Below are 19,272 nucleotides of genomic sequence, written 5' to 3'. Positions count from 1 at the left end.
GCGTGGCGAGGGGCCGGGGGCCAGGGCGTGTTTGGAGGAAGCCTTGCTGGGTAAGGCGGGGGGGGGGGCTGTGGCGGCAAAGGGAGGGGAAGGGAGGCCGAAGGGGCAAGAAAAGACCAAGAAAAAAAGCCTACAGCACCCGGTATTCCCAGGCGGTCTCCCATCCAAGTACTAACCAGGCCCGACCCTGCTTAGCTTCCGAGATCAGACGAGATCGGGCGCGTTCAGGGTGGTATGGCCGTAGACGTGAGGTGCTGCCACTAGGCGCCCTAAGAGCCTGCTCTGTGCCTCCCGACCCGCGCCCTGCCGCTCTTCGCTCCTCACTCCCCACCCGCCCCCCCTCCTGCCCTGGGCCTTGCACCTGCCTGCCCGCCTGCCTGCCTTCCAACCGGCCCAGGGAACGGGGGCGCCTGCAGCGCCCCCCTGTCGCGAAAGTCCAGGCACTCTCCCGCACGGGGACTCTCCAGTCCCGGCAGCCGCCGCCGCCACCGCCGCCTGGCTCCCGAGATGGCAAAGGGGAGCGTCGGGGCGCCGGGAGCGCGGCCCGCGCGGTGTTCTCCGCACCCACCCACCCACCGTCCCCCACCCTCCGCCCGAGGGCAAGCGAGGGCCGCCACCAGGCCTTCCCGCCTCTCCACCCCGCCTTGCTCAAAGCCAGCGCCAGCCACCGGCGCCCGCCAGGGACCCTCCTCAGCAGCCCAACCCCATCGCCCTTCCTCCGCCACCCTTCCCTCGCCCACCCACCGACGCCAGGACCCGACTGAGAGACTCGAGAGCACGGCTGGCACAGACGAACGCACACACACTCGGGGAAAGACAGAGACCCAGAGAGAGGGAGATGTAGATAGAGAGGAAGAGACACACAGGGGGAGACACAGACAGAGCATCCAACACACAGACCCACTCGGACCGCACGACAGACGCACGCAGACCCTGACCTGGATGTGCACAGAGACTCAGACTCAGGTGCCCCCGACAGAAACAGACACACAGCCCACACACACCGCACAGCACACAGCACAGCACAGCACAGCACAGCACAGGACAGCACAGAACACCACACCACAGCACACCACACACACACACACACACACACACACACACACACACACACACACACACACGGAGGAGGCTGTGTTGGCGAGGAAGCTGGCCCCGGGGAGGGTGGTCGTCCTTGGGCATGGTTTGGGCGCCCAGGAGCTCCTCGGGGCCCGAGGACTTGCAGCCCAGTCTCCAGGAAACCCGCTCTGCCCCCATTCCTGCCCGGGACCCTCTGTGGCCCTGGGCGCGTACGGGCCATTCTCCTATGCTCTCGTCCTTGACTTGGGGGGCCGCTTTTGCTCGTCGGGCGCCGCGCGCCGCCGTCCCGCCGTGTCGATGAGCGAACGAGCCTCGCTCTTCGCTTCGCCGTTGCGGGAGACTGAGCACGGAGTCGGGTGTCAACGGGTGGTCCCGGGTGCCAACGGGTGAGGGCCCGGGCGATCGGCCAACTTGTACCATGCCCACACGGAGCGAGGACCCCCGGCCCGGGGGCAAAGGGACGGTGATCCGCCGGGAGGGGGGGAATGCCCGCCCGGGTGGAAGCGCAGCCCAGGGCTGCTGGGGAGAAGGTGGAGGCGTGCCCAGGCAGAAGATGGGGCCGGTTGCCCGGTGTGCCTGGGCACTCGGGGCGGCCCAGGGGAATGGCCAGTGACTCGGTGGATGAGGGCCCGAGGCGCGGGACCTCGGAAGGGCACGCCTGCCTGCCGGGCCGGGGTGCCGTCCCATACGCGCTCCCACCCCCACCCCCTCCCCCACCCCGCCCCCTACGCCCACCCTCTCCCCCACACCCCTCCCCCACCCCCGGCCCCACCCCCACCGCGCCCCTAGCCCGCCGCGGTCCTCGCCGCCCTCCCCCTTTACCTCCCTCCGAACCCGCCGCCTCCCCCCGACCCACCCGCCCCCGCCGCCCCCCAGCCCGCCCTTGTTCAAGTGGGCGTGGGCGTGGTGGCTTGCAGGTGGAAGGGCCGGCTGGCGGCCGTTTGCCCGTGCAGCCGGCACCCGCAGCGGGCCCGGGACCCGCGGGGCGGTGCGCGCGTGGCGAGGGGCCGGGGGCCAGGGGGTGTTTGGAGGAAGCCTTGCTGGGTAAGGCGGGGGGGGGGGCTGTGGCGGCAAAGGGAGGGGAAGGGAGGCCGAAGGGGCAAGAAAAGACCAAGAAAAAAAGCCTACAGCACCCGGTATTCCCAGGCGGTCTCCCATCCAAGTACTAACCAGGCCCGACCCTGCTTAGCTTCCGAGATCAGACGAGATCGGGCGCGTTCAGGGTGGTATGGCCGTAGACGTGAGCTGCTGCCACTAGGCGCCCTAAGAGCCTGCTCTGTGCCTCCCGACCCGCGCCCTGCCGCTCTTCGCTCCTCACTCCCCACCCGCCCCCCCTCCTGCCCTGGGCCTTGCACCTGCCTGCCCGCCTGCCTGCCTTCCAACCGGCCCAGGGGACGGGGGCGCCTGCAGCGCCCCCCTGTCGCGAAAGTCCAGGCACTCTCCCGCACGGGGACTCTCCAGTCCCGGCAGCCGCCGCCGCCACCGCCGCCTGGCTCCCGAGATGGCAAAGGGGAGCGTCGGGGCGCCGGGAGCGCGGCCCGCGCGGTGTTCTCCGCGCCCACCCACCCACCGTCCCCCACCCTCCGCCCGAGGGCAAGCGAGGGCCGCCACCAGGCCTTCCCGCCTCTCCACCCCGCCTTGCTCAAAGCCAGCGCCAGCCACCGGCGCCCGCCAGGGACCCTCCTCAGCAGCCCAACCCCATCGCCCTTCCTCCGCCACCCTTCCCTCGCCCACCCACCGACGCCAGGACCCGACTGAGAGACTCGAGAGCACGGCTGGCACAGACGAACGCACAGACACTCGGGGAAAGACAGAGACCCAGAGAGAGGGAGATGTAGATAGAGAGGAAGAGACACACAGGGGGAGACACAGACAGAGCATCCAACACACAGACCCGCTCGGACCGCACGACAGACGCACGCAGACCCTGACCTGGATGTGCACAGGGACTCAGACTCAGGTGCCCCCGACAGAAACAGACACACAGCCCACACACACCGCACAGCACACAGCACAGCACAGCACAGCACAGGACAGCAGAGAACACCACACCACAGCACACCACACACACACACACACACACACAAACACACACACACACACGGAGGAGGCTGTGTTGGCGAGGAAGCTGGCCCCGGGGAGGGTGGTCGTCCTTGGGCGTGGTTTGGGCGCCCAGGAGCTCCTCGGGGCCCGAGGACTTGCAGCCCAGTCTCCAGGAAACCCGCTCTGCTCCCATTCCTGCCCGGGACCCTCTGTGGCCCTGGGCGCGTACGGGCCATTCTCCTATGCTCTCGTCCTTGACTTGGGGGGCCGCTTTTGCTCGTCGGGCGCCGCGCGCCGCCGTCCCGCCGTGTCGATGAGCGAGCGAGCCTCGCTCTTCGCTTCGCCGTTGCGGGGAGACTGAGCACGGACTCGGGTGTCAACGGGTGGTCCCGGGTGCCAACGGGTGAGGGCCCGGGCGGTCGGCCATCTTGTATCATGCCCACACGGAGCGGGGACCCCCGGCCCGGGGGCAAAGGGACGGTGATCCGCCGGGAGGGGGGGAATGCCCGCCCGGGTGGAAGCGCAGCCCAGGGCTGCTGGGGAGAAGGTGGAGGCGTGCCCAGGCAGAAGATGGGGCCGGTTGCCCGGTGTGCCTGGGCACTCGGGGCGGCCCAGGGGAATGGCCAGTGACTCGGTGGATGAGGGCCCGAGGCGCGGGACCTCGGAAGGGCACGCCTGCCTGCCGGGCAGGGGTGCCGTCCCATACGCGCTCCCACCCCCACCCCCACCCCGCCCCCTACGCCCACCCCCTCCCCCACACCCCTCCCCCACCCCCGGCCCCACCCCCACCGCGCCCCAAGCCCGCCGCGGTCCTCGCCGCCCTACCCCTTTACCTCCCTCCGAACCGGCCGCCTCCCCCCGACCCACCCGCCCCCGCCGCCCCCCAGCCCGCCCTTGTTCAAGTGGGCGTGGGCGTGGTGGCTTGCAGGTGGAAGGGCCGGCTGGCGGCCGTTTGCCCGTGCAGCCGGCACCCGCAGCGGGCCCGGGACCCGCGGGGCGGTGCGCGCGTGGCGAGGGGCCGGGGGCCAGGGGGTGTTTGGAGGAAGCCTTGCTGGGTAAGGCGGGGGGGGGGGCTGTGGCGGCAAAGGGAGGGGAAGGGAGGCCGAAGGGGCAAGAAAAGACCAAGAAAAAAAGCCTACAGCACCCGGTATTCCCAGGCGGTCTCCCATCCAAGTACTAACCAGGCCCGACCCTGCTTAGCTTCCGAGATCAGACGAGATCGGGCGCGTTCAGGGTGGTATGGCCGTAGACGTGAGCTGCTGCCACTAGGCGCCCTAAGAGCCTGCTCTGTGCCTCCCGACCCGCGCCCTGCCGCTCTTCGCTCCTCACTCCCCACCCGCCCCCCCTCCTGCCCTGGGCCTTGCACCTGCCTGCCCGCCTGCCTGCCTTCCAACCGGCCCAGGGGACGGGGGCGCCTGCAGCGCCCCCCTGTCGCGAAAGTCCAGGCACTCTCCCGCACGGGGACTCTCCAGTCCCGGCAGCCGCCGCCGCCACCACCGCCTGGCTCCCGAGATGGCAAAGGGGAGCGTCGGGGCGCCGGGAGCGCGGCCCGCGCGGTGTTCTCCGCGCCCACCCACCCACCGTCCCCCACCCTCCGCCCGAGGGCAAGCGAGGGCCGCCACCAGGCCTTCCCGCCTCTCCACCCCGCCTTGCTCAAAGCCAGCGCCAGCCACCGGCGCCCGCCAGGGACCCTCCTCAGCAGCCCAACCCCATCGCCCTTCCTCCGCCACCCTTCCCTCGCCCACCCACCGACGCCAGGACCCGACTGAGAGACTCGAGAGCACGGCTGGCACAGACGAACGCACAGACACTCGGGGAAAGACAGAGACCCAGAGAGAGGGAGATGTAGATAGAGAGGAAGAGACACACAGGGGGAGACACAGACAGAGCATCCAACACACAGACCCGCTCGGACCGCACGACAGACGCACGCAGACCCTGACCTGGATGTGCACAGGGACTCAGACTCAGGTGCCCCCGACAGAAACAGACACACAGCCCACACACACCGCACAGCACACAGCACAGCACAGCACAGCACAGCACAGGACAGCACAGAACACCACACCACAGCACACCACACACACACACACACACACAGACACACAGACACACACACACACACGGAGGAGGCTGTGTTGGCGAGGAAGCTGGCCCCGGGGAGGGTGGTCGTCCTTGGGCGTGGTTTGGGCGCCCAGGAGCTCCTCGGGGCCCGAGGACTTGCAGCCCAGTCTCCAGGAAACCCGCTCTGCTCCCATTCCTGCCCGGGACCCTCTGTGGCCCTGGGCGCGTACGGGCCATTCTCCTATGCTCTCGTCCTTGACTTGGGGGGCCGCTTTTGCTCGTCGGGCGCCGCGCGCCGCCGTCCCGCCGTGTCGATGAGCGAACGAGCCTCGCTCTTCGCTTCGCCGTTGCGGGGAGACTGAGCACGGACTCGGGTGTCAACGGGTGGTCCCGGGTGCCAACGGGTGAGGGCCCGGGCGGTCGGCCATCTTGTATCATGCCCACACGGAGCGGGGACCCCCGGCCCGGGGGCAAAGGGACGGTGATCCGCCGGGAGGGGGGGAATGCCCGCCCGGGTGGAAGCGCAGCCCAGGGCTGCTGGGGAGAAGGTGGAGGCGTGCCCAGGCAGAAGATGGGGCCGGTTGCCCGGTGTGCCTGGGCACTCGGGGCGGCCCAGGGGAATGGCCAGTGACTCGGTGGATGAGGGCCCGAGGCGCGGGACCTCGGAAGGGCACGCCTGCCTGCCGGGCCGGGGTGCCGTCCCATACGCGCTCCCACCCCCACCCCCACCCCCACCCCGCCCCCTACGCCCACCCCCTCCCCCACACCCCTCCCCCACCCCCGGCCCCACCCCCACCGCGCCCCCTACGCCCACCCCCTCCCCCACCCCCACCCCCACCCCCACCCCGCCCCCTACGCCCACCCTCTCCCCCACACCCCTCCCCCACACCCGGCCCCACCCCCACCGCGCCCCAAGCCCGCCGCGGTCCTCGCCGCCCTCCCCCTTTACCTCCCTCCGAACCCGCCGCCTCCCCCCGACCCACCCGCCCCCGCCGCCCCCCAGCCCGCCCTTGTTCAAGTGGGCGTGGGCGTGGTGGCTTGCAGGTGGAAGGGCCGGCTGGCGGCCGTTTGCCCGTGCAGCCGGCACCCGCAGCGGGCCCGGGACCCGCGGGGCGGTGCGCGCGTGGCGAGGGGCCGGGGGCCAGGGGGTGTTTGGAGGAAGCCTTGCTGGGTAAGGCGGGGGGGGGGGCTGTGGCGGCAAAGGGAGGGGAAGGGAGGCCGAAGGGGCAAGAAAAGACCAAGAAAAAAAGCCTACAGCACCCGGTATTCCCAGGCGGTCTCCCATCCAAGTACTAACCAGGCCCGACCCTGCTTAGCTTCCGAGATCAGACGAGATCGGGCGCGTTCAGGGTGGTATGGCCGTAGACGTGAGCTGCTGCCACTAGGCGCCCTAAGAGCCTGCTCTGTGCCTCCTGACCCGCGCCCTGCCGCTCTTCGCTCCTCACTCCCCACCCGCCCCCCCTCCTGCCCTGGGCCTTGCACCTGCCTGCCCGCCTGCCTGCCTTCCAACCGGCCCAGGGGACGGGGGCGCCTGCAGCGCCCCCCTGTCGCGAAAGTCCAGGCACTCTCCCGCACGGGGACTCTCCAGTCCCGGCAGCCGCCGCCGCCACCGCCGCCTGGCTCCCGAGATGGCAAAGGGGAGCGTCGGGGCGCCGGGAGCGCGGCCCGCGCGGTGTTCTCCGCGCCCACCCACCCACCGTCCCCCACCCTCCGCCCGAGGGCAAGCGAGGGCCGCCACCAGGCCTTCCCGCCTCTCCACCCCGCCTTGCTCAAAGCCAGCGCCAGCCACCGGCGCCCGCCAGGGACCCTCCTCAGCAGCCCAACCCCATCGCCCTTCCTCCGCCACCCTTCCCTCGCCCACCCACCGACGCCAGGACCCGACTGAGAGACTCGAGAGCACGGCTGGCACAGACGAACGCACAGACACTCGGGGAAAGACAGAGACCCAGAGAGAGGGAGATGTAGATAGAGAGGAAGAGACACACAGGGGGAGACACAGACAGAGCATCCAACACACAGACCCGCTCGGACCGCACGACAGACGCACGCAGACCCTGACCTGGATGTGCACAGGGACTCAGACTCAGGTGCCCCCGACAGAAACAGACACACAGCCCACACACACCGCACAGCACACAGCACAGCACAGCACAGCACAGGACAGCACAGAACACCACACCACAGCACACCACACACACACACACACACACACACACACACACACACACACACACACGGAGGAGGCTGTGTTGGCGAGGAAGCTGGCCCCGGGGAGGGTGGTCGTCCTTGGGCGTGGTTTGGGCGCCCAGGAGCTCCTCGGGGCCCGAGGACTTGCAGCCCAGTCTCCAGGAAACCCGCTCTGCTCCCATTCCTGCCCGGGACCCTCTGTGGCCCTGGGCGCGTACGGGCCATTCTCCTATGCTCTCGTCCTTGACTTGGGGGGCCGCTTTTGCTCGTCGGGCGCCGCGCGCCGCCGTCCCGCCGTGTCGATGAGCGAACGAGCCTCGCTCTTCGCTTCGCCGTTGCGGGGAGACTGACCACGGACTCGGGTGTCAACGGGTGGTCCCGGGTGCCAACGGGTGAGGGCCCGGGCGGTCGGCCATCTTGTATCATGCCCACACGGAGCGGGGACCCCCGGCCCGGGGGCAAAGGGACGGTGATCCGCCGGGAGGGGGGGAATGCCCGCCCGGGTGGAAGCGCAGCCCAGGGCTGCTGGGGAGAAGGTGGAGGCGTGCCCAGGCAGAAGATGGGGCCGGTTGCCCGGTGTGCCTGGGCACTCGGGGCGGCCCAGGGGAATGGCCAGTGACTCGGTGGATGAGGGCCCGAGGCGCGGGACCTCGGAAGGGCACGCCTGCCTGCCGGGCCGGGGTGCCGTCCCATACGCGCTCCCACCCCCACCCCCACCCCCACCCCGCCCCCTACGCCCACCCCCTCCCCCACACCCCTCCCCCACCCCCGGCCCCACCCCCACCGCGCCCCCTACGCCCACCCCCTCCCCCACACCCCTCCCCCACCCCCACCCCCACCCCCACCCCGCCCCCTACGCCCACCCTCTCCCCCACACCCCTCCCCCACACCCGGCCCCACCCCCACCGCGCCCCAAGCCCGCCGCGGTCCTCGCCGCCCTCCCCCTTTACCTCCCTCCGAACCCGCCGCCTCCCCCCGACCCACCCGCCCCCGCCGCCCCCCAGCCCGCCCTTGTTCAAGTGGGCGTGGGCGTGGTGGCTTGCAGGTGGAAGGGCCGGCTGGCGGCCGTTTGCCCGTGCAGCCGGCACCCGCAGCGGGCCCGGGACCCGCGGGGCGGTGCGCGCGTGGCGAGGGGCCGGGGGCCAGGGGGTGTTTGGAGGAAGCCTTGCTGGGTAAGGCGGGGGGGGGGGGGCTGTGGCGGCAAAGGGAGGGCAAGGGAGGCCGAAGGGGCAAGAAAAGACCAAGAAAAAAAGCCTACAGCACCCGGTATTCCCAGGCGGTCTCCCATCCAAGTACTAACCAGGCCCGACCCTGCTTAGCTTCCGAGATCAGACGAGATCGGGCGCGTTCAGGGTGGTATGGCCGTAGACGTGAGCTGCTGCCACTAGGCGCCCTAAGAGCCTGCTCTGTGCCTCCCGACCCGCGCCCTGCCGCTCTTCGCTCCTCACTCCCCACCCGCCCCCCCTCCTGCCCTGGGCCTTGCACCTGCCTGCCCGCCTGCCTGCCTTCCAACCGGCCCAGGGGACGGGGGCGCCTGCAGCGCCCCCCTGTCGCGAAAGTCCAGGCACTCTCCCGCACGGGGACTCTCCAGTCCCGGCAGCCGCCGCCGCCACCGCCGCCTGGCTCCCGAGATGGCAAAGGGGAGCGTCGGGGCGCCGGGAGCGCGGCCCGCGCGGTGTTCTCCGCGCCCACCCACCCACCGTCCCCCACCCTCCGCCCGAGGGCAAGCGAGGGCCGCCACCAGGCCTTCCCGCCTCTCCACCCCGCCTTGCTCAAAGCCAGCGCCAGGCACCGGCGCCCGCCAGGGACCCTCCTCAGCAGCCCAACCCCATCGCCCTTCCTCCGCCACCCTTCCCTCGCCCACCCACCGACGCCAGGACCCGACTGAGAGACTCGAGAGCACGGCTGGCACAGACGAACGCACAGACACTCGGGGAAAGACAGAGACCCAGAGAGAGGGAGATGTAGATAGAGAGGAAGAGACACACAGGGGGAGACACAGACAGAGCATCCAACACACAGACCCGCTCGGACCGCACGACAGACGCACGCAGACCCTGACCTGGATGTGCACAGGGACTCAGACTCAGGTGCCCCCGACAGAAACAGACACACAGCCCACACACACCGCACAGCACACAGCACAGCACAGCACAGCACAGCACAGGACAGCACAGAACACCACACCACAGCACACCACACACACACACACACACACACACACACACACACACACACACACACACGGAGGAGGCTGTGTTGGCGAGGAAGCTGGCCCCGGGGAGGGTGGTCGTCCTTGGGCGTGGTTTGGGCGCCCAGGAGCTCCTCGGGGCCCGAGGACTTGCAGCCCAGTCTCCAGGAAACCCGCTCTGCTCCCATTCCTGCCCGGGACCCTCTGTGGCCCTGGGCGCGTACGGGCCATTCTCCTATGCTCTCGTCCTTGACTTGGGGGGCCGCTTTTGCTCGTCGGGCGCCGCGCGCCGCCGTCCCGCCGTGTCGATGAGCGAACGAGCCTCGCTCTTCGCTTCGCCGTTGCGGGGAGACTGAGCACGGACTCGGGTGTCAACGGGTGGTCCCGGGTGCCAACGGGTGAGGGCCCGGGCGGTCGGCCATCTTGTATCATGCCCACACGGAGCGGGGACCCCCGGCCCGGGGGCAAAGGGACGGTGATCCGCCGGGAGGGGGGGAATGCCCGCCCGGGTGGAAGCGCAGCCCAGGGCTGCTGGGGAGAAGGTGGAGGCGTGCCCAGGCAGAAGATGGGGCCGGTTGCCCGGTGTGCCTGGGCACTCGGGGCGGCCCAGGGGAATGGCAAGTGACTCGGTGGATGAGGGCCCGAGGCGCGGGACCTCGGAAGGGCACGCCTGCCTGCCGGGCCGGGGTGCCGTCCCATACGCGCTCCCACCCCCACCCCCACCCCCACCCCGCCCCCTACGCCCACCCCCTCCCCCACACCCCTCCCCCACCCCCGGCCCCACCCCCACCGCGCCCCAAGCCCGCCGCGGTCCTCGCCGCCCTCCCCCTTTACCTCCCTCCGAACCCGCCGCCTCCCCCAGACCCACCCGCTCCCGCCGCCCCCCAGCCCGCCCTTGTTCAAGTGGGCGTGGGCGTGGTGGCTTGCAGGTGGAAGGGCCGGCTGGCGGCCGTTTGCCCGTGCAGCCGGCACCCGCAGCGGGCCCGGGACCCGCGGGGCGGTGCGCGCGTGGCGAGGGGCCGGGGGCCAGGGGGTGTTTGGAGGAAGCCTTGCTGGGTAAGGCGGGGGGGGGGGGGCTGTGGCGGCAAAGGGAGGGCAAGGGAGGCCGAAGGGGCAAGAAAAGACCAAGAAAAAAAGCCTACAGCACCCGGTATTCCCAGGCGGTCTCCCATCCAAGTACTAACCAGGCCCGACCCTGCTTAGCTTCCGAGATCAGATGAGATCGGGCGCGTTCAGGGTGGTATGGCCGTAGACGTGAGCTGCTGCCACTAGGCGCCCTAAGAGCCTGCTCTGTGCCTCCCGACCCGCGCCCTGCCGCTCTTCGCTCCTCACTCCCCACCCGCCCCCCCTCCTGCCCTGGGCCTTGCACCTGCCTGCCCGCCTGCCTGCCTTCCAACCGGCCCAGGGGACGGGGGCGCCTGCAGCGCCCCCCTGTCGCGAAAGTCCAGGCACTCTCCCGCACGGGGACTCTCCAGTCCCGGCAGCCGCCGCCGCCACCGCCGCCTGGCTCCCGAGATGGCAAAGGGGAGCGTCGGGGCGCCGGGAGCGCGGCCCGCGCGGTGTTCTCCGCGCCCACCCACCCACCGTCCCCCACCCTCCGCCCGAGGGCAAGCGAGGGCCGCCACCAGGCCTTCCCGCCTCTCCACCCCGCCTTGCTCAAAGCCAGCGCCAGCCACCGGCGCCCGCCAGGGACCCTCCTCAGCAGCCCAACCCCATCGCCCTTCCTCCGCCACCCTTCCCTCGCCCACCCACCGACGCCAGGACCCGACTGAGAGACTCGAGAGCACGGCTGGCACAGACGAACGCACAGACACTCGGGGAAAGACAGAGACCCAGAGAGAGGGAGATGTAGATAGAGAGGAAGAGACACACAGGGGGAGACACAGACAGAGCATCCAACACACAGACCCGCTCGGACCGCACGACAGACGCACGCAGACCCTGACCTGGATGTGCACAGGGACTCAGACTCAGGTGCCCCCGACAGAAACAGACACACAGCCCACACACACCGCACAGCACACAGCACAGCACAGCACAGCACAGCACAGGACAGCACAGAACACCACACCACAGCACACCACACACACACACACACACACAGACACACAGACACACACACACACACGGAGGAGGCTGTGTTGGCGAGGAAGCTGGCCCCGGGGAGGGTGGTCGTCCTTGGGCGTGGTTTGGGCGCCCAGGAGCTCCTCGGGGCCCGAGGACTTGCAGCCCAGTCTCCAGGAAACCCGCTCTGCTCCCATTCCTGCCCGGGACCCTCTGTGGCCCTGGGCGCGTACGGGCCATTCTCCTATGCTCTCGTCCTTGACTTGGGGGGCCGCTTTTGCTCGTCGGGCGCCGCGCGCCGCCGTCCCGCCGTGTCGATGAGCGAACGAGCCTCGCTCTTCGCTTCGCCGTTGCGGGGAGACTGAGCACGGACTCGGGTGTCAACGGGTGGTCCCGGGTGCCAACGGGTGAGGGCCCGGGCGGTCGGCCATCTTGTATCATGCCCACACGGAGCGGGGACCCCCGGCCCGGGGGCAAAGGGACGGTGATCCGCCGGGAGGGGGGGAATGCCCGCCCGGGTGGAAGCGCAGCCCAGGGCTGCTGGGGAGAAGGTGGAGGCGTGCCCAGGCAGAAGATGGGGCCGGTTGCCCGGTGTGCCTGGGCACTCGGGGCGGCCCAGGGGAATGGCCAGTGACTCGGTGGATGAGGGCCCGAGGCGCGGGACCTCGGAAGGGCACGCCTGCCTGCCGGGCCGGGGTGCCGTCCCATACGCGCTCCCACCCCCACCCCCACCCCCACCCCGCCCCCTACGCCCACCCCCTCCCCCACACCCCTCCCCCACCCCCGGCCCCACCCCCACCGCGCCCCCTACGCCCACCCCCTCCCCCACCCCCACCCCCACCCCCACCCCGCCCCCTACGCCCACCCTCTCCCCCACACCCCTCCCCCACACCCGGCCCCACCCCCACCGCGCCCCAAGCCCGCCGCGGTCCTCGCCGCCCTCCCCCTTTACCTCCCTCCGAACCCGCCGCCTCCCCCCGACCCACCCGCCCCCGCCGCCCCCCAGCCCGCCCTTGTTCAAGTGGGCGTGGGCGTGGTGGCTTGCAGGTGGAAGGGCCGGCTGGCGGCCGTTTGCCCGTGCAGCCGGCACCCGCAGCGGGCCCGGGACCCGCGGGGCGGTGCGCGCGTGGCGAGGGGCCGGGGGCCAGGGGGTGTTTGGAGGAAGCCTTGCTGGGTAAGGCGGGGGGGGGGGGCTGTGGCGGCAAAGGGAGGGGAAGGGAGGCCGAAGGGGCAAGAAAAGACCAAGAAAAAAAGCCTACAGCACCCGGTATTCCCAGGCGGTCTCCCATCCAAGTACTAACCAGGCCCGACCCTGCTTAGCTTCCGAGATCAGACGAGATCGGGCGCGTTCAGGGTGGTATGGCCGTAGACGTGAGCTGCTGCCACTAGGCGCCCTAAGAGCCTGCTCTGTGCCTCCCGACCCGCGCCCTGCCGCTCTTCGCTCCTCACTCCCCACCCGCCCCCCCTCCTGCCCTGGGCCTTGCACCTGCCTGCCCGCCTGCCTGCCTTCCAACCGGCCCAGGGGACGGGGGCGCCTGCAGCGCCCCCCTGTCGCGAAAGTCCAGGCACTCTCCCGCACGGGGACTCTCCAGTCCCGGCAGCCGCCGCCGCCACCGCCGCCTGGCTCCCGAGATGGCAAAGGGGAGCGTCGGGGCGCCGGGAGCGCGGCCCGCGCGGTGTTCTCCGCGCCCACCCACCCACCGTCCCCCACCCTCCGCCCGAGGGCAAGCGAGGGCCGCCACCAGGCCTTCCCGCCTCTCCACCCCGCCTTGCTCAAAGCCAGCGCCAGCCACCGGCGCCCGCCAGGGACCCTCCTCAGCAGCCCAACCCCATCGCCCTTCCTCCGCCACCCTTCCCTCGCCCACCCACCGACGCCAGGACCCGACTGAGAGACTCGAGAGCACGGCTGGCACAGACGAACGCACAGACACTCGGGGAAAGACAGAGACCCAGAGAGAGGGAGATGTAGATAGAGAGGAAGAGACACACAGGGGGAGACACAGACAGAGCATCCAACACACAGACCCGCTCGGACCGCACGACAGACGCACGCAGACCCTGACCTGGATGTGCACAGGGACTCAGACTCAGGTGCCCCCGACAGAAACAGACACACAGCCCACACACACCGCACAGCACACAGCACAGCACAGCACAGCACAGGACAGCACAGAACACCACACCACAGCACACCACACACACACACACACACACACACACACACACACACACACACACACGGAGGAGGCTGTGTTGGCGAGGAAGCTGGCCCCGGGGAGGGTGGTCGTCCTTGGGCGTGGTTTGGGCGCCCAGGAGCTCCTCGGGGCCCGAGGACTTGCAGCCCAGTCTCCAGGAAACCCGCTCTGCTCCCATTCCTGCCCGGGACCCTCTGTGGCCCTGGGCGCGTACGGGCCATTCTCCTATGCTCTCGTCCTTGACTTGGGGGGCCGCTTTTGCTCGTCGGGCGCCGCGCGCCGCCGTCCCGCCGTGTCGATGAGCGAACGAGCCTCGCTCTTCGCTTCGCCGTTGCGGGGAGACTGAGCACGGACTCGGGTGTCAACGGGTGGTCCCGGGTGCCAACGGGTGAGGGCCCGGGCGGTCGGCCATCTTGTATCATGCCCACACGGAGCGGGGACCCCCGGCCCGGGGGCAAAGGGACGGTGATCCGCCGGGAGGGGGGGAATGCCCGCCCGGGTGGAAGCGCAGCCCAGGGCTGCTGGGGAGAAGGTGGAGGCGTGCCCAGGCAGAAGATGGGGCCGGTTGCCCGGTGTGCCTGGGCACTCGGGGCGGCCCAGGGGAATGGCCAGTGACTCGGTGGATGAGGGCCCGAGGCGCGGGACCTCGGAAGGGCACGCCTGCCTGCCGGGCCGGGGTGCCGTCCCATACGCGCTCCCACCCCCACCCCCACCCCCACCCCGCCCCCTACGCCCACCCCCTCCCCCACACCCCTCCCCCACCCCCGGCCCCACCCCCACCGCGCCCCCTACGCCCACCCCCTCCCCCACCCCCACCCCCACCCCCACCCCGCCCCCTACGCCCACCCTCTCCCCCACACCCCTCCCCCACACCCGGCCCCACCCCCACCGCGCCCCAAGCCCGCCGCGGTCCTCGCCGCCCTCCCCCTTTACCTCCCTCCGAACCCGCCGCCTCCCCCCGACCCACCCGCCCCCGCCGCCCCCCAGCCCGCCCTTGTTCAAGTGGGCGTGGGCGTGGTGGCTTGCAGGTGGAAGGGCCGGCTGGCGGCCGTTTGCCCGTGCAGCCGGCACCCGCAGCGGGCCCGGGACCCGCGGGGCGGTGCGCGCGTGGCGAGGGGCCGGGGGCCAGGGGGTGTTTGGAGGAAGCCTTGCTGGGTAAGGCGGGGGGGGGGGGCTGTGGCGGCAAAGGGAGGGGAAGGGAGGCCGAAGGGGCAAGAAAAGACCAAGAAAAAAAGCCTACAGCACCCGGTATTCCCAGGCGGTCTCCCATCCAAGTACTAACCAGGCCCGACCCTGCTTAGCTTCCGAGATCAGACGAGATCGGGCGCGTTCAGGGTGGTATGGCCGTAGACGTGAGCTGCTGCCACTAGGCGCCCTAAGAGCCTGCTCTGTGCCTCCCGACCCGCGCCCTGCCGCTCTTCGCTCCTCACTCCCCACCCGCCCCCCCTCCTGCCCTGGGCCTTGCACCTGCCTGCCCGCCTGCCTGCCTTCCAACCGGCCCAGGGGACGGGGGCGCCTGCAGCGCCCCCCTGTCGCGAAAGTCCAGGCACTCTCCCGCACGGGGACTCTCCAGTCCCGGCAGCCGCCGCCGCCACCGCCGCCTGGCTCCCGAGATGGCAAAGGGGAGCGTCGGGGCGCCGGGAGCGCGGCCCGCGCGGTGTTCTCCGCGCCCACCCACCCACCGTCCCCCACCCTCCGCCCGAGGGCAAGCGAGGGCCGCCACCAGGCCTTCCCGCCTCTCCACCCCGCCTTGCTCAAAGCCAGCGCCAGCCACCGGCGCCCGCCAGGGACCCTCCTCAGCAGCCCAACCCCATCGCCCTTCCTCCGCCACCCTTCCCTCGCCCACCCACCGACGCCAGGACCCGACTGAGAGACTCGAGAGCACGGCTGGCACAGACGAACGCACAGACACTCGGGGAAAGACAGAGACCCAGAGAGAGGGAGATGTAGATAGAGAGGAAGAGACACACAGGGGGAGACACAGACAGAGCATCCAACACACAGACCCGCTCGGACCGCACGACAGACGCACGCAGACCCTGACCTGGATGTGCACAGGGACTCAGACTCAGGTGCCCCCGACAGAAACAGACACACAGCCCACACACACCGCACAGCACACAGCACAGCACAGCACAGCACAGGACAGCACAGAACACCACACCACAGCACACCACACACACACACACACACACACACACACACACACACACACACACACGGAGGAGGCTGTGTTGGCGAGGAAGCTGGCCCCGGGGAGGGTGGTCGTCCTTGGGCGTGGTTTGGGCGCCCAGGAGCTCCTCGGGGCCCGAGGACTTGCAGCCCAGTCTCCAGGAAACCCGCTCTGCTCCCATTCCTGCCCGGGACCCTCTGTGGCCCTGGGCGCGTACGGGCCATTCTCCTATGCTCTCGTCCTTGACTTGGGGGGCCGCTTTTGCTCGTCGGGCGCCGCGCGCCGCCGTCCCGCCGTGTCGATGAGCGAACGAGCCTCGCTCTTCGCTTCGCCGTTGCGGGGAGACTGAGCACGGACTCGGGTGTCAACGGGTGGTCCCGGGTGCCAACGGGTGAGGGCCCGGGCGGTCGGCCATCTTGTATCATGCCCACACGGAGCGGGGACCCCCGGCCCGGGGGCAAAGGGACGGTGATCCGCCGGGAGGGGGGGAATGCCCACCCGGGTGGAAGCGCAGCCCAGGGCTGCTGGGGAGAAGGTGGAGGCGTGCCCAGGCAGAAGATGGGGCCGGTTGCCCGGTGTGCCTGGGCACTCGGGGCGGCCCAGGGGAATGGCCAGTGACTCGGTGGATGAGGGCCCGAGGCGCGGGACCTCGGAAGGGCACGCCTGCCTGCCGGGCCGGGGTGCCGTCCCATACGCGCTCCCACCCCCACCCCCACCCCCACCCCGCCCCCTACGCCCACCCCCTCCCCCACACCCCTCCCCCACCCCCGGCCCACCCCCACCGCGCCCCCTACGCCCACCCCCTCCCCCACACCCCTCCCCCACCCCCACCCCCACCCCCACCCCGCCCCCTACGCCCACCCTCTCCCCCACACCCCTCCCCCACACCCGGCCCCACCCCCACCGCGCCCCAAGCCCGCCGCGGTCCTCGCCGCCCTCCCCCTTTACCTCCCTCCGAACCCGCCGCCTCCCCCCGACCCACCCGCCCCCGCCGCCCCCCAGCCCGCCCTTGTTCAAGTGGGCGTGGGCGTGGTGGCTTGCAGGTGGAAGGGCCGGCTGGCGGCCGTTTGCCCGTGCAGCCGGCACCCGCAGCGGGCCCGGGACCCGCGGGGCGGTGCGCGCGTGGCGAGGGGCCGGGGGCCAGGGGGTGTTTGGAGGAAGCCTTGCTGGGTAAGGCGGGGGGGGGGGGGCTGTGGCGGCAAAGGGAGGGCAAGGGAGGCCGAAGGGGCAAGAAAAGACCAAGAAAAAAAGCCTACAGCACCCGGTATTCCCAGGCGGTCTCCCATCCAAGTACTAACCAGGCCCGACCCTGCTTAGCTTCCGAGATCAGACGAGATCGGGCGCGTTCAGGGTGGTATGGCCGTAGACGTGAGCTGCTGCCACTAGGCGCCCTAAGAGCCTGCTCTGTGCCTCCCGACCCGCGCCCTGCCGCTCTTCGCTCCTCACTCCCCACCCGCCCCCCCTCCTGCCCTGGGCCTTGCACCTGCCTGCCCGCCTGCCTGCCTTCCAACCGGCCCAGGGGACGGGGGCGCCTGCAGCGCCCCCCTGTCGCGAAAGTCCAGGCACTCTCCCGCACGGGGACTCTCCAGTCCCGGCAGCCGCCGCCGCCACCGCCGCCTGGCTCCCGAGATGGCAAAGGGGAGCGTCGGGGCGCCGGGAGCGCGGCCCGCGCGGTGTTCTCCGCGCCCACCCACCCACCGTCCCCCACCCTCCGCCCGAGGGCAAGCGAGGGCCGCCACCAGGCCTTCCCGCCTCTCCACCCCGCCTTGCTCAAAGCCAGCGCCAGGCACCGGCGCCCGCCAGGGACCCTCCTCAGCAGCCCAACCCCATCGCCCTTCCTCCGCCACCCTTCCCTCGCCCACCCACCGACGCCAGGACCCGACTGAGAGACTCGAGAGCACGGCTGGCACAGACGAACGCACAGACACTCGGGGAAAGACAGAGACCCAGAGAGAGGGAGATGTAGATAGAGAGGAAGAGACACACAGGGGGAGACACAGACAGAGCATCCAACACACAGACCCGCTCGGACCGCACGACAGACGCACGCAGACCCTGACCTGGATGTGCACAGGGACTCAGACTCAGGTGCCCCCGACAGAAACAGACACACAGCCCACACACACCGCACAGCACACAGCACAGCACAGCACAGCACAGCACAGGACAGCACAGAACACCACACCACAGCACACCACACACACACACACACACACACACACACACACACACACACACACACACGGAGGAGGCTGTGTTGGCGAGGAAGCTGGCCCCGGGGAGGGTGGTCGTCCTTGGGCGTGGTTTGGGCGCCCAGGAGCTCCTCGGGGCCCGAGGACTTGCAGCCCAGTCTCCAGGAAACCCGCTCTGCTCCCATTCCTGCCCGGGACCCTCTGTGGCCCTGGGCGCGTACGGGCCCATTCTCCTATGCTCTCGTCCTTGACTTGGGGGGCCGCTTTTGCTCGTCGGGCGCCGCGCGCCGCCGTCCCGCCGTGTCGATGAGCGAACGAGCCTCGCTCTTCGCTTCGCCGTTGCGGGGAGACTGAGCACGGACTCGGGTGTCAACGGGTGGTCCCGGGTGCCAACGGGTGAGGGCCCGGGCGGTCGGCCATCTTGTATCATGCCCACACGGAGCGGGGACCCCCGGCCCGGGGGCAAAGGGACGGTGATCCGCCGGGAGGGGGGGAATGCCCGCCCGGGTGGAAGCGCAGCCCAGGGCTGCTGGGGAGAAGGTGGAGGCGTGCCCAGGCAGAAGATGGGGCCGGTTGCCCGGTGTGCCTGGGCACTCGGGGCGGCCCAGGGGAATGGCAAGTGACTCGGTGGATGAGGGCCCGAGGCGCGGGACCTCGGAAGGGCACGCCTGCCTGCCGGGCCGGGGTGCCGTCCCATACGCGCTCCCACCCCCACCCCCACCCCCACCCCGCCCCCTACGCCCACCCCCTCCCCCACACCCCTCCCCCACCCCCGGCCCCACCCCCACCGCGCCCCAAGCCCGCCGCGGTCCTCGCCGCCCTCCCCCTTTACCTCCCTCCGAACCCGCCGCCTCCCCCAGACCCACCCGCTCCCGCCGCCCCCCAGCCCGCCCTTGTTCAAGTGGGCGTGGGCGTGGTGGCTTGCAGGTGGAAGGGCCGGCTGGCGGCCGTTTGCCCGTGCAGCCGGCACCCGCAGCGGGCCCGGGACCCGCGGGGCGGTGCGCGCGTGGCGAGGGGCCGGGGGCCAGGGGGTGTTTGGAGGAAGCCTTGCTGGGTAAGGCGGGGGGGGGGGGGGCTGTGGCG

At 71.0% G+C, this 19,272-nt stretch overlaps 9 non-coding genes across 9 annotated transcripts; all 9 read right to left on the bottom strand.

The window, feature by feature from the left end:
* Positions 1-127: 127 nt before the first annotated feature.
* On the bottom strand, positions 128-246 carry LOC148161329 (5S ribosomal RNA). The gene has a single exon (XR_015767614.1). It is a non-coding gene; the product is annotated as a 5S ribosomal RNA (ribosomal RNA).
* A 1,955-nt stretch (positions 247-2,201) lies between these two features.
* Positions 2,202-2,320, bottom strand: LOC148161328 (5S ribosomal RNA). Its single transcript, XR_015767603.1, has one exon. It is a non-coding gene; the product is annotated as a 5S ribosomal RNA (ribosomal RNA).
* Positions 2,321-4,255: 1,935 nt separating this feature from the next.
* On the bottom strand, positions 4,256-4,374 carry LOC148161327 (5S ribosomal RNA). The gene has a single exon (XR_015767592.1). It is a non-coding gene; the product is annotated as a 5S ribosomal RNA (ribosomal RNA).
* A 2,061-nt stretch (positions 4,375-6,435) lies between these two features.
* Positions 6,436-6,554, bottom strand: LOC148161326 (5S ribosomal RNA). The gene has a single exon (XR_015767581.1). It is a non-coding gene; the product is annotated as a 5S ribosomal RNA (ribosomal RNA).
* Positions 6,555-8,625: 2,071 nt separating this feature from the next.
* LOC148161325 (5S ribosomal RNA) lies at positions 8,626-8,744 on the bottom strand. Its single transcript, XR_015767570.1, has one exon. It is a non-coding gene; the product is annotated as a 5S ribosomal RNA (ribosomal RNA).
* A 1,956-nt stretch (positions 8,745-10,700) lies between these two features.
* Positions 10,701-10,819, bottom strand: LOC148161324 (5S ribosomal RNA). Its single transcript, XR_015767564.1, has one exon. It is a non-coding gene; the product is annotated as a 5S ribosomal RNA (ribosomal RNA).
* Positions 10,820-12,881: 2,062 nt separating this feature from the next.
* LOC148161323 (5S ribosomal RNA) lies at positions 12,882-13,000 on the bottom strand. Its single transcript, XR_015767660.1, has one exon. It is a non-coding gene; the product is annotated as a 5S ribosomal RNA (ribosomal RNA).
* Positions 13,001-15,057: 2,057 nt separating this feature from the next.
* Positions 15,058-15,176, bottom strand: LOC148161322 (5S ribosomal RNA). The gene has a single exon (XR_015767649.1). It is a non-coding gene; the product is annotated as a 5S ribosomal RNA (ribosomal RNA).
* Positions 15,177-17,246: 2,070 nt separating this feature from the next.
* Positions 17,247-17,365, bottom strand: LOC148161321 (5S ribosomal RNA). The gene has a single exon (XR_015767638.1). It is a non-coding gene; the product is annotated as a 5S ribosomal RNA (ribosomal RNA).
* Positions 17,366-19,272: the final 1,907 nt, after the last annotated feature.

The sequence above is a fragment of the Eumetopias jubatus genome, unplaced genomic scaffold (assembly GCF_037043125.1).
Source record: "Eumetopias jubatus isolate StellerSeaLion01/CBP00866 unplaced genomic scaffold, mEumJub1_p1.0 scaffold_187, whole genome shotgun sequence".
Taxonomy (NCBI): Eukaryota; Metazoa; Chordata; class Mammalia; order Carnivora; family Otariidae; genus Eumetopias; species Eumetopias jubatus.
The sequence above is the reverse complement of the archived record's forward strand: the minus strand, read 5'-3'. Positions and strand labels throughout refer to the sequence as shown.